Source organism: Schistocerca gregaria, chromosome 7 (assembly GCF_023897955.1).
Source record: "Schistocerca gregaria isolate iqSchGreg1 chromosome 7, iqSchGreg1.2, whole genome shotgun sequence".
In the NCBI taxonomy this organism is placed as follows: domain Eukaryota; kingdom Metazoa; phylum Arthropoda; class Insecta; order Orthoptera; family Acrididae; genus Schistocerca; species Schistocerca gregaria.
The window spans coordinates 57,733,429-57,747,893 of record NC_064926.1 but is presented as its reverse complement, the minus strand read 5'-3'; positions in this window follow the sequence as shown (position 1 = coordinate 57,747,893).

Below are 14,465 nucleotides of genomic sequence, written 5' to 3'. Positions count from 1 at the left end.
CGGCCACAGCGGCCGGCGTACAGTCACATGTCTTCTTTGTGTCACCTATACCTGCTTCACACAGTCACAGAGAAAGACTAAACGTGATGAAAGCTCAACATGTAATAAGACTCATTCACACAGTGAAAGTAAAATTATGTTGTACTACAATTTAAAAAGAACTATTTACCGAAAACTGCGAAAAAATATGATATAAAATGAAAATATTTGCACTCGATATTGCCATTTCAATACTGGTATAGCGATGCATAAGGAAAAATATCGCTGGTACGTATCGAGATTTCTCCGAAGAAATTTAGGTATATCGATAATTTATCTACAGCCCTTGTGTGGGGACAAGATGGCTGCAGTAAGACCGAGGGTGTGCATGACACAGTAATTTAGTGCTGAAGAACATGAATCGCATCAAATCGTACCATGTACATCACAGCCGACGAGTCAAAAAACCGTAATTAGAGCTGCGAAAAATAAAAGGCAGCGTGAAAAGGTAGCTCAGTAAATAATTTTACCTGATATATTTTACGAAAGCATTTTCATTGAAATTTGCAGTCGGAAAGATTCCATAAATGCATGTTTTCTTACTTTGATTGGACTTAATTGTCTGTAGTTATGATGTGAGGAACGTATTACGTTTTAGGCACTTCAACCGACGTACACATTTAAGAAATTTTGAGCTCACGAAGACGGTACATTTAAGTGTGAGAGCATTCTACCGGGCGAAAAAAATAAGTTAACAGCATACCAAATAAAACTAAAGTTCACAGACTCAGCTACATACAAATAAAAGTGAGGAATTGAAATGAATGTTTTCAAATCCTACTATGTGAAAACGCGATAGGATCAAAACTTATTTTGCTCTGTGAATTGATTCAAAAGGTACTGCCGGCCGGTGTGGCCGAGCGGTTATAGGCGCTTCCGTCTGGAACCGCGCGACCGTTACGGTCGCAGGTTCGAATCCTGCCTCGGGAATGGATGTGTGTGATGTCGTTAGGTTAGTTACGTCTAAGTAGTTCTAAGTTATTGGGGACTCATGACCTCAGATGTTAAGTCCCATAGTGCTCAGAGACATTTGAACCATCGAAAAGTAGTAAGTGCAATTTAAAAATTAAAATGTTGTCTTTATGCATTGGGAAATGATTTCAGTAATAACTAATTCTGGAAAATAATATAAATACCTAGAACCTGCCGTCGAGAATTTTGAAATATTTCATTTGGTTAGGAAGCGAACCATTTCCTCGCTTTTTGTGTGAAGCTATGATATGCGAGCGTAATACGATCTGAAACGACGCTTCTCTCGTATAATTTCTTTATTGCTCCAACAAGCGGCAGGCGTTACGTGAGCTCGCCCTCGTCCGTTGTCCACCCACGGCATCCACGTACCACGGTTGTAATTGGGCGTCGATCTCTGTGTCCACCGTAACGAGAAACGGCATCACAAGGGCGGCGGCAGCTGCTGCCCCAGCAGCCTTAACGTCTTTTATGCATACCTACACTCCGTTCGTCATAAGAATAAACCTGATGTAAACAAACGCGATGATTGGTCACCAGCCGTAGCTCTCGTACTCTGGTACTGTTCCCCACTTTGGAAGTAGGTCCAACTTATGTATTAGATGTTTCAATGCTATGTCACTGCAAATGACACTTCAAGACATTCTGATATATTAACGGCCATTAGTGTTTTTCTTAATTATACTTCAGCTACGTAATTTTACTTCAAAAATCGTGTACAGTCACAATCTCTGTAAGCGCTACTTCTGCTCTGATTGTCTTACTGTTCATATGTACCGAAAATGCATGACATTGCTTCTTATTTCGTATTGTGTAAGTAGGCTGTTTAGGTTTTCTTATTGGTAACGCCACGTAGCGCTCTGTATGAAAATCACTGGCTGTGCTGTGTGCAGTCTGTGGCTAGTTTGCATTGTTGTCTGCCATTGTAGTGTTGGGCAGCTGGATGTGAATAGCGCGTAGCGTTGCGCAGTTGGAGATGAGCCGACAGCAGTGATGGTTGTGGGCAAGTGAGATGGCGGATTTTTGAGAGCGTATGATGTGGACGTGTGTCCATCAGAAACAGTACATTTGTAAGAGTGGATGTCGTGAACTGCTATATATATTATGACTTTTGAAGGATATGAACAAAAAAGTTGGGTTTATGGACTTCAGGTTTAGGTAGGATTTTCTTGGAAATAAATGATGAGGTAAGATAATGGAAAATAAATAATCAAGTAAGAAATATGTGAACATAAAAATACAGAAAGGATGATAGGATTTGTTTGGTGGAAACAAATGGTGAAATAAGACGAAAGATCTATGGAATGAGGTTTTGGGTTGGACTGCAGTACCAAATGTCACACTGAAAACAAACCCTGTCCTGTACTTCTGTGTTATTATGCTATGTGAATTTCTGTTTTTCCTGTCTTTATGTGTTTAGCTAATAAGAGTTATGTTGTAGAATTTTTCTAATAATATGGTATTTACTTTGTTATTCTGTTTTGTTTTAATGCTCATGTTTGAAGTTGATGTTTCAAAAGTTATTCTGATCTTTTATGTATGTACTTATGTCATAATTCTTGTAACACTGATGTATCTGTTTAGTTCTATTCTTTTGTAAAGCCTGCAATACCACAAATGTTATCTGTATTGTTCTGTTCTTTAATGATGTATTTTGTACCTTTGTTATTGTATTCTTATGTTATAAAATTATTGACACCAGTTCATCAAATTAAGTAACTTGTAAATTGCATTTCACTGCACACGTTTCTGTTGGTCATAGTATTTGGACAATATGTGAGAAGTAGGGACTGATAGTGTTTGCACGTGTGTTAATAATTCAGCAAGGGACTGGATAACAGCATTGCTGGTTCAAGGGCATTTCAAAAATTTTTTTGTGAGTGTACAAGTGGTGGTTTATGGACTTGCTATATTGTCCACAAGACTCTTCGATGGTGATTCTGCACCTGCATAGTCGCAACAGATGGCTGCTTGCTATCTCTACAAGGACTACAGGGGGTCTACACCTTGATGACTCACCAACACGATTATTTCTACAAGGACTGCAGTGGGTCTGCTCTGTGATGACCTACCTACCAATATTCTTCAAAACTTCGACTCTGCTGTGGGTTTGCTCTGTTGTGGCCCATTACCTGTCAGCATGTCAAGAGTCAGCACTGTCTTTCCGTAGGAAGGACAATACTACTTCTTCAAGACTGCATGGAAATTCACTACTTGCGTGTACATTTTCTTTTACTGCTTTGACTTTGAGAAAAACACTGTAATTTTACTGTGATGAACGATCAGGACTGTCTTTATGGACTGTGAGAAAATTTTAGCTTTTGACCAACATTGTATCAATAAGTGTGTGCATTTGATTTCTTTGTTATTGTAATTGTGAAAAAATTTTAACAAATATGTATTGGCCAGTGCCCAAAACAATTTGTAAAATTTTTTGTGGGGAGCATGGGGGCTATGTAAGTAGGCTGTTTAGGTTTTCTTATTGGTAACGCCACGTAGCGCTCTGTATGAAAATCATTGGCTGTGCTGTGTGCAGTCTGTGGCTAGTTTGCATTGTCTGCCATTGTAGTGTTGGGCAGCTGGATGTGAACAGCGCGTAGCGTTGCGCAGTTGGAGGTGAGCCGCCAGCAGTGGTGGATGTGGGGAAGTGAGATGGCGGATTTTTTAGAGCGGATGATCTGGACGAAGGTCAATGGCCGGGTAGCCATTTAACTATAAATCAAGCCAGTAACTGTTCTCGAAAGAACAGTTACCATTGATGACCGTGCAGCTTCTCTAGAATAAATGACAATTAACTGAAACCCTCAGCTGTCGACAGATGTTGTTGACATACCTTGATGTGGACAGCTGAAAATGTGTGCCCCGACCGGGACTCGAACCCAGGATGTCCTGTTTACATGGCAGACTCTTACGGGAATAGTCAACTTAAGTGGTCACGAGTTTCGAGTGGATGGGGAAAGTATCTATTAGGAAAATTATGTATGTAGATTGTGGACAGTTGGGGATGTGAGTCTCACGGGAAGGGGTAAGTCCCTGGAGTCGCGCTATTCATCTGTGCCCTTGGTGGCTCAGATGGATAGAACGTCTGGCATGTAAGTAGGAGATCCCGGGTCGAGTCCCGGTCGGCGCACACATTTTCAGCTGTCCACATCAAGGTATGTCAACAACACCTGTCGGCAGCTCAGGATTTCAATTAATTATCATTTATTCTAGAGAAGCTGCACGGTCACCAGTGGTATCTGTTCTTTCAAGAACAGTTACACTCTTCATACAAAAATTTTTTTTGTTCCTTTCGAATACATAAAACATTTAAATATGAAATTTATCGATATGTGGTAATGAACTCAGCCCGCACGGTTAGCCGTTCGTTCTAACGCACGACTTTCCGGGCGGGAAGGAGCGCCCGGTCCCTGGCACGAAGCCGTTCGGCGGATTTGTGTCGAGGTCCGGTGAACCGGCCAGTCTGTGGATGGTTTTTAGGCTGTTTTCCATCTGACTCGGCGAATGCGAGTTGGTTCCCCTTATTCCGCCTCAGCTACACTATGCCGGCGATAGCTGCGCAAACAAGTTCTCCACGTACGCGTACACCACCATTACTCTACCACGCAAACGTAGGGGTTACACTCGTCTGGTGTGAGACGTTCCCTGGAGTGGTCCACCGGGGGCCGAACCGCACGATAACCCTGGGTTCGGTGTGGGGCGGCGGAGAAGTGAAGTGGACTGCGGTAGTCGTCGTGGGGTTCTGGACCACTGCGGCTGCGGCGGGGACGGAGCCTCTCCGTCGTTTCTAGGTCCCCGGTTAACTTACAGTACAATACAACTCAGACTTAACCATCGTTTCTTCAAGAAAAATGCACGTCTTCTGGTTTATAATTACATATCAAAAGCAGAATTTTGGTTTTCATTGCGAATACACATTCTTAATTATCGATATATTGTCAAAGATTGTTACAGATTTTGAAGTTAGAAAAACATTACACAGTTAAATTTTTCAGTAAAAATGGAAAATAAGTTTTTCTTTGTTTGAAAATGCCCACTGTTTTATAGAGCAGATGTGGTCTGACATGAGCCAGAGTGATAAGCGTCGTAGAAACATGGAAAACAATTTTTACGGTGCCGAGCACACTGTACAATTGCTGCATTTATTACAGCTCTCACCGTACCACTGCTATCTGAACCCAGTAGAACTGATCTGTAGCCAAGTTAAGGGGTATGTGGCGAGAAATAACATTTAAGCTGCTGAATTTTCTGGAACTAATGCAAGAAGCATGGTGACACGTCACTGCCGAACAATTGCGAAATGCAAAACAGAACGTCATAAAAGGGTAGTAGGAGGAAATGTGGACTATTCGGTAGCTTCGGAATCTGTTGTTGATCACCTCGTTATCAGCGTAGCAGTACGGAAATGTACCACTTTCCTGCTAGTACGATATGGAAGAAGTTGAGAGATTACCAGACGAGTAATACCTCAGTGGCTTCAATATTTAACAACATGGTGAAATCCCAGCTGTGCGCTTTTACCCCGCACATAGCTCATGCAGAAAAATTACCCTTGTTAAGTCAGTATATTTCATCACTCTCGTTTTTAATTACAGCACTCTGTTAGCTAAGATCCAGAGCATGTTTTCCTTCAGATCGGCTAAGAAGCGTATCACCTGAGTTTTAGCATTATTTCCTTCTGTTCAAAAATTAAATGACATGCAAGGCTACATTGTTCTGTGCTCGTCTCTTTTTACGCCGTTACTATAACTATTCACTTAGCTGCTGGTTAATTTGACCAGGTGGCTGGCGAATGCTTTCCGAGTTAAATGCTCTGGTAAAGCTGTTGTCCCTTATTATCGCTAAGTCGATGTACTCGTAACGTACAGCATAAAACCTTTCCCCATTATCGTACTTAACTGTACTCGAGACAGATTGGTTTCCGGTCCACGTGAAACGAAATCCAATGAGGTTCCAGCAAACGTGGAAGAATACATAGCGTAATGCTTACATGAGGTTTCTTCTTAAGATGAACGGAGATAAGCAGCTTTGCATCAGACGCTGCTGGCTGGGCAGTAGCGTCCCGTAAATCTCAGGCATCTCGTTGGGGTGGATGTCGGTACCACCGTCCCCCCATCTTGCGGCGACACTCATCGCAGGCTGCCTCGCGGCGGCAACACCCAGCGGACGCCGATTCGAAGCCCACCTGTGCCGACGTGCCCAGCCTGGGGCCCTATTCTGTATCGTTCATATCGATTGGTGTAATTGGTTCTTTTGGTAGTGACGTCATTTTCGGTTCTTTATCGAGATATCCTCTTCAGTAAGTTTCTGACACCTCCCACTGAGAGGTTTTGGATTTCGGTGTGGCCCTGTCGATCGGTGAACTGTGGTTTATGTACACCAGTAATTTGTTATTTCAAACATATTTAGCGGTTTCAGCTTTGGATTTAGTGATTGTCTTACTAAAGAATCACCAGAGGACGCATCCGGTTGGTAAGTGAGTTCATAATAGGCTATTTTCCTTTGTTAGAAGTATGGTTAGGTTAGGTTGTCACTGTGAATGATTACTTCCAAAAAGAAAACGTTTTCGGTCAATATTTTAATGCAAATAAGAGTTTAAACATCATTAAATAGCAAGACATCGGCTCTGCTTACGTATATTACATGAGTGTGAACTGACGTTACTAGTGACTTTGTGTGGTTTTTCCACAAATGGTTTAGTTAGTAATTATAGAAACGTGTTTACAACTTTCAAGTAACAAAAGAAAGCAATTATGTGAAGCCTGATATTACAAACCTTCCAAACTATTATGCATTTTTGACTTACGCAGCATCGTTTGGCAACGGAATCAGCTTACGTTCCTCCGCAATAGTACAAGAATTCAGCCAGGACTAGTTGTTGCTTAGCGTAGCCACGTGGTTAGCGCGCGGGATTTCGACACCGATTCGCGCTCGGATGGGTCCAAAAATTTTTATTTTTCCTCTTCATATATGCAACACATTCTGAGACATTGTTATTCGTGTTTGTTAAGATTTTTCTGCAATATTACTTACATGTAAGAGCGCACTTCCTCTGTAATGATTTCGTGATTTGTGTGTGTTTAAAATACGAAATATGAAATTGTTGGAGATGAAATTCCTGTGAGTGAAACAACCGACAGTGACGTTCATATTTTTTCTTGTCAGAAATAATTCACCATTTTTTTCCGAATATGTAGTGATTTCCGGGTATGCGGTTAGACAGGAATCTAAGGGCACAACTTAAGTTACTGGGAATGTAACCAGCAGCAGTCATCTTCGTAATCTTGCTTGTCACAAGTCTTTATCTGTGATCGAATCCTCAACAACAGTAGACAGAGGTAAAATATCTCCGCCATAATATTTTTAGACTGTAGCACCATATACAAAACATTTTCATTCATGAGACGCATATTATAAACTTCGATAAACTGCAGGTGCTCTCGAAAACGAGTTTTTTCAGTTTTGTTTTTAAGACCGAAATCGTTGACCTATCATATAGGGAAATGGGATACTTAATCGATTGGATCTCTAGGAGCGGGTTATAACCACATTCTGTTTATCTTCTTATTCTTTGAAAATCTCAATCAATTTTTCGGGTGTTTTTATAGATATATCAGTGCAATGTGGTACTACACACTATTCCTAACTCATTATCCGAAACGTAAAATCCAAGACACGACGTCAGTGTGAATGGGAATAAGATGACATGATGCGGAATTCACGACAATCTGCAGAATACAGTCGAAAACACTATCGTTATTATGGATGCATGGAAACATGCTGTCAGCGAAACTGTAAAAATTTCTATGCATTTCAGCTGAGAATCATTTTCGTCCGACATTTCCGCTGGCATTTTAACAACACTTCGAACTGCGAAAACTCAAGTTCGTTACTGCGAAGAATAGCGCGCCTGTGTCGCATGCTACCCGCTTTGTGTTTGTGGCGCTGTGCGCGCTGCAGTGCGCATGCGCGGATGTGCGGCCGCTTGCTTTTGATTGGCTTGCGCGACACGAACCGACAACGGCGCTTCGGTCCTCTAGGCCCGAACGGTGTCGCTACCGAAATGCATAGTGAATAAAGATGGGACTCTAATTCAACTAGACCATTCGGTGCTCTTGAGTACCGAAACGATCGGCACAATAGCAGAAAGATAAAGATTAGGCACCCTTGGCTGGCTGCCTGTTTTCGTACAAGACAAAAAGGATATTTTTGCGTTGACGACAATACTGCGGCCTGCCAAGTGCCGCTGAAATGATTCGAAACGCCGTGTATCGCCTAAGTCATGTATAGAACTTCTGGCATGGCATGCGTGATGATCTTGCAGGTGTCGGCGAGTGTTTGGATTTCTGCATTGTGTTCCATCTTGTGCCCACCTCGCTCAAGCAAGACCAGAAGCGAGGCAACGATTATACACGGTCGAGCCACATCGATGTGACCACCGCCTGTGTCCGATGTCAAAGAGTAGTAACCACACACAGACGGCAGATGGCAGCACCAGCAGTGGAAGGTATATACAGGCAGTCGGAGGGGATGTGGACACGAAGCAATTTACCTGACGTCCAAAAGGGCATAATCAGTTGGTTTCGGGCCAAAGGTGGAAACATTTCCAAAACGGCTACGTTTGTAAAGTGTTAGAGTGTCGCTGTGGTTAAAGTATACCGTACATGGCAAAATGACACTATCAAGAACTGGCACTGGGGCAACTGAGATGCACCACAGGGATGAACGACGGCTGTGCTGATGAGTACAGACGAAGTGCAGCTGTTGAGCAACTGACCTCCCAGGTGATCCAAGAGAGTACCGACGGCACCTCATCAATGACTGTTCAGCATATATTACTGTCTATGGCCCTCTACAGTAGGTGCCTCGTTCATGGATCCACGGTGACTGATGTTCGTCATTGATGAATGCTGCAATGTTCACGTCAGTACCAGAACTGGACGTCCATTGAGTGGCAACAGGTGGTCTTTTCAGATGAATTATGCCCCATCAGACAGATGGCCATTGGTGTGTATGGCCTTGTAACAATTGTCGGAAGGGTGCAGGCCGGAGGACGGAGCGTTATGATGTGGGGAATGTTTTCGTGCTATTAAGTGGTCCATCTCGACATTCTGCAATGTCCGATGCGTTAGTCCAAGTATGCATTTACGATTCGTAACCATGTGTGGTGTGCGTACTGTAAGACCTTCGGTACACACACCATCAGATTATTTGACTCGTCGCTCTAACGAAGTAGGCGAGTGTCAGAAATATGTCTCGTGGTCTTATCGTGGCGTGTTTATCTTCTGCCGATAGGTCAGACGATAGAAATGCCACTTGCACGCTTAGAGTAGCAGATTGACGATGACCAACTTTAAACAGAACTTGATTAATTTTCACACACATTTATTAAAATAATAACAAGCATAAAAATAACTTAACTTACCTTCTGGATGCTATTTACAATTGACAATCTGAAGTTCCTTTGATCTTGGTGCGTTAATCTTATTCTCACATCTCTGATACTTGACGAAGTGTCTATACATTTCTCTTCATGGCTATGTACAGGAATATGATAATCTTATTAGGGGCAGACTGAAACTTGACTACATACTAATGCAGACTAATGCAGACTGACTAATCGGAGGTTTGTACACTCGTTATAATACCTCGCGCGTTCATGTATCACTGCACGAGCCTGGTGATTCGCGAGGAGAAAAGTTTCTACGTTAGCACCAATCTCATTGGCTGCGTTACATATTAATACGCGGATCGGCGGAAGCAGAATTTTGTCCGTCTCTAAGACAGCGCCATCTCGTAGTGCGTAGACGGACGAGCGCTGCACCTGCGCTGTTGTGCATAGCGGGGCGCGCTCTATTGGGAAAGCTGTGTACGCGCTGACTACGCGGAACTATGTACATAACACCAAATCCACTCCACATGCAGTTTTTTCTGCTCAGCACGATGCCATTTACCAGCAGGACAATGTAACTTGTCACAGTATACGTGTGTTGTTCAAAGAGCACCAAACTGAGTTTAACGTACACCCCTGGCTACCAGACAACACGCATACAAACTGAGTCTAGATACATGGGACCACCTCGATTGCGCTGTTCGCACCATGCACCCTCAACTGAGAAACCTAGCACAGCTCGCCATGGCTCTGCATTCCCCTTGGTACCTTCCACAACCTCAATGACTCACTTCCTGCACGGCTTGCAGCGGTCCTCACTCCTAAAGGTGCTCATTCAGTCATTTGACAGGTGATCTTAGCAGGGTGACTGGGCAATGTATCTCCATCCTTCATCTCATCATTTATCTATACCTTGAAGAAAAATGAAGTTCACACTGAGTGCCGTTGTTCAGGAACCGTGTCAACTGCTCGTAAAGTAAAGACCAACGAACTCATAGTTTTTAACAAATGTTTGGTGACAAAGTGACGTAACGTTAGAAAACACTCTGTGCTCTTGTCTAGTTGAACAGCCATTCTTCAGAAATACTTTTTGCAGGTGTTTCAGTTCCGCTTGAAGACTGTCGTCGTCAGAGATGGTATGGGCACGGTGGGTCAAGTTTTTGAGAGCTCCCACTGTTTGTGCTGGATGGTGGCAACTAGTAGCTTGTAGATACAGGTCTGTATGAATGGGCTTTCTGTACACCGAGTGACCAAGTGTGCCATCACTCTTACGTTTTTAAATAGCAGAGCTTAGTGCGTACTCTCCAGTACTACTACAGTGGCACTCACCCTAAGATGGCCAGAAGACTCTGCGCTAAAATATCATGGCAGGACGTTACTGACATCCGGCAGTTCTCCCGTGTTTTTATGGAACAACATCGCTATGGTTCACTCCGAGACGCCTGGACACTTCCCTTGTTGAGAGCCCTTCCTGGCACAAAGTAACAATGCGGACACGATCGAACACCGGTATGACCGTCTGGGGTTGGTTGAACTACAGACAACACGAGCCGTGTACGTCCTTCCTGGTGGGATGCTCGGCTGTCCGAACCCCTCCGTCTAATAGGCGCTGCTCATGCATAGTTGTTTATATCTTTGGGCGGGTTTAGTGGCACCTTTGAACCGTCAAAGGGAAGGTGAACACCTATCTTCAGGAGTTTTGGTAACCGGGGTGGTGCCAACTTTTTTTTGATGTGTGTATATTCTACAGTCTGGAGCAGTTCTTGGTGTGGAGTGTTTGGCTGTATAACTAACGTCCAGCTGTACAGATGAACAACGCTCAAGTAGCACATTCGGCTTACTTTAATGTAACGCTGTTTTAGTACATCCTATACACGTATAGTTTATTTTTCAGGACTACATTAATCACTTAGCAAAAAGGCTTGTAAAGTAGAATTCGTGCATTCATTTTTCCTCCTAAGCTCCTTCTGCTTACACCCACCCAACCCCTTTCCTTCCCTTTTCATTTCCACTCTTCCCACACCTTTTCTTCTTCCTTATTTGCACATTTCCCACACCTTTTTGTTTTCGTCTCTTTTCCTGTTTATTTCCCACTTCCTTCCTTTTCATTGGCCCCTTCCCCTCTTACCACCCTTTTCTTGCCTTATTCCTTCCCCTATTTTTCTTTCCCTATTTTCACTTCTGTCCTTTCCTTTTGTTCTTCGTCCCTGCCCTCCTTTTCTTTCCCCACTGTTCCCCTTTCCTCTCCCCACTTCCCCACTTTTGCTTTCACCTGCTGCCTTATTCCTTTCTTTCCCTCTATATCGCTATCTCTTGTTCCCCTAATGGACCCTATCCACACTCTTTCTTTGTGTCTCTTTCCACTATTTCTCCCTATTTCCTTTTCCCCTGCCTCCTTTACCTTTCTTCCTGTTTCCCCACTTTCTCTCTTTCCACATTCTTTCGCTTTCTCCCCTTTTCCTTTTCTCGATTTTCTTTTTCTCTCATTGTCCATTTAAAGAAGGTGGTGGAACTATTTTCAGATGGATGTATTTGTGTGGGATGAAGTAGGACCTCAGAAGCGTCTGTCACCGTCTCTTACCAAGGAATGATTGAGGAACCTGGTAGTCGATCATGCTCATTTCTATGTTCTCCTGTAAGTCTTCATAGGCGAGTCTACATTCATAAGGACAATGTACCATTCTATAGTTCATGAGTAATGTGACAATGGTTTGACTTGCGTTGTACATCAAATTTCAAATCTACAAGGTAGGTGGGGACAGCTTTGGGCAAGATGTGTGTTCACTGAAACCAGTTCTGAGAAACCTCCATAAATTGCGGATGATGGTTTAGCGGTCTTGAATTAGGTGGCCCCCTCAGCAGCTTCAGTGTTTCGTGTTCACAAGTGCAGTTATGCCTCTTCCAAACCGGTGGGCCATAAACAATAACATCAAGCTCAGGAATATTCGTGTAGAGCTTTGACGTCATGAGCGTTCCCTCAAAAAAGTGCAGGAGATTCTGAAGTAGAGGATGCATATGTGTCTGTATATATGTGTTTGGAGAAAAGACTGAGTTTATTCTTGTCTGTCTTAACCATAAACGCCCTGAGAACTTAATTGAATCGAACTGCGTCCGCTTCCATCAACGTATCTAGCAGAAATAGATGGTAGAGTCACATTAAGGCGATCACCTGTCCAAAGTCTGAGTACCCACCTTTTGTATCGAGGAGGTTCAATTCAAGAAGAGAGTCAATGAGGTTCCGGGAGGTACCGACAGGGACGTCGATTCATGCTGATTCCAGTGCCCTGACGGGCTGCGCTAGGTTTCTCGGAAGAAGATCCATCTCGCGAACAACGCAACCGAAGAGATCCCACAGATTCTCGGCTGGCGAATTCATTCTTGTGCTCTACGAACCAAGCCCGTATACTTCGAGCTTTGTGACAAGCTGCCTCTCCTACTGGTATATTCCATCGTGCCCAGGGAAAAAAACTGCATGTAGAAGTGGCGTGGTCCTCAAGGATAGATGCATACTTATGTAGATCCATTGTTTTCCAGAATGACGAGATCATCCAGGGAAAGGCACGAAAACATTCCCCACACAATAACTCTCCCTCTTCTAGCCTGGACCCTTGTGACGACTGCTGCACGGCCATACACGACAATGGCCATCTGTCTAATGGAGCACAAAGCGTGATTCATCTGGAAATCCACCTGTCGTCGCTCAATGGACATCCAGTTGCCGCGCTGAAGTGCAAATTCTGGCCTTCATCGCCGATGAACAGTGGTCAGTATAGATGCATGAACCAGGCGCTTGCTGCAAGTTCGCTAAACACTCTTTGGGGAGACACTGTTGGTAGCCCCTTGGTTCATATGGGCTGTCGCTTGCTCGACAGTCTCACGTCTCCCGCCCGCAAACATCTCTGCAGCCGTGGTTCACCCCATGGTGACAGCGCCATTTTGCCATGCTCGGCATGCTGTAATCACGGTGGCACATGTAAAGTTTACAAACATAGCCTTTTCTGAGATGCTTCCGCCATTGGCACAAAGCCAGTGATCGTATCCCTTCGAACGTCAAATAAATCTCTCCATTTCCACGTTACGAGAGCCACTGTACTTTTGCGAATACCCCGACACGTTTATCCACCCTCCACAGCTGGTGCTACCACCCGTCCTCTGAGAGTGGTTATTGCATGTTGACATCGAACATAGGCAGTGATATCATTAATGTGACTAGGCCGTGTACGAATGTTGTTGTTGTTGTTATGGTCTTCAGTCCTCAGACTGGTTTGATGCAGCTCTCAATGCTACTCTATCCTATGCAAGTTTCTTCATCTCCCAGTACGTACTGCAGCCTACATACTTCTGAATCTGCTCATTGTGTTCACCTCTTGGTCCCCCTCTACGACTTTTACTCTCCACTCTGCCCTCCAATACTAAATTGGTGGTCCCTTGATGCCTCAGAACATGTCCTACCAATCGATCCTTTCTTCTAGTAAGTTGTGGCACAAACTCCTCTTCTCCCCAATTCTATTCAATACCTCCTCATTAGTTACGTGATCTACCCATCTAACCTTCAGCATTCTTCTGTAGCACCACATTTCGAAAGCTTCTATTCTCTTCTTGTCCAAACTATTTATTGTCCATGTTTCACTTCCATACATGGCTACACTCCATACAAATACTTTCAGAAATGACTTCCTAACACATCTATACTCGATGTTAACAAATTTCTCTTCTTCAGAAACGCTTTCCTTGCCATTGCCAGTCTACATTTTATATCCTCTCTACTTCGACCATCATCAGTTATTTTGCTCCCCAAATAGCAAAACTCCTTTACTACTTTAAGTGTCTCATTTCCCAATCTAATTCCCTCAGCATCACCCTACTTAATTTGACTACATGCCATTATCCTCGTTTTGCTTTTGTTGATGTTCATCTTATATCCCCCTTTCAAGACACTGTCAATTCCGTTCAACTGCTCTTCCAAGTCCTTTGCTGTCTCTGATAGAATTACAATGTCATCGGCGAACCTCAATGATTTTATTTCTTCTCCGTGAATTTTAATACCTACCCTGAATTTTTTTTT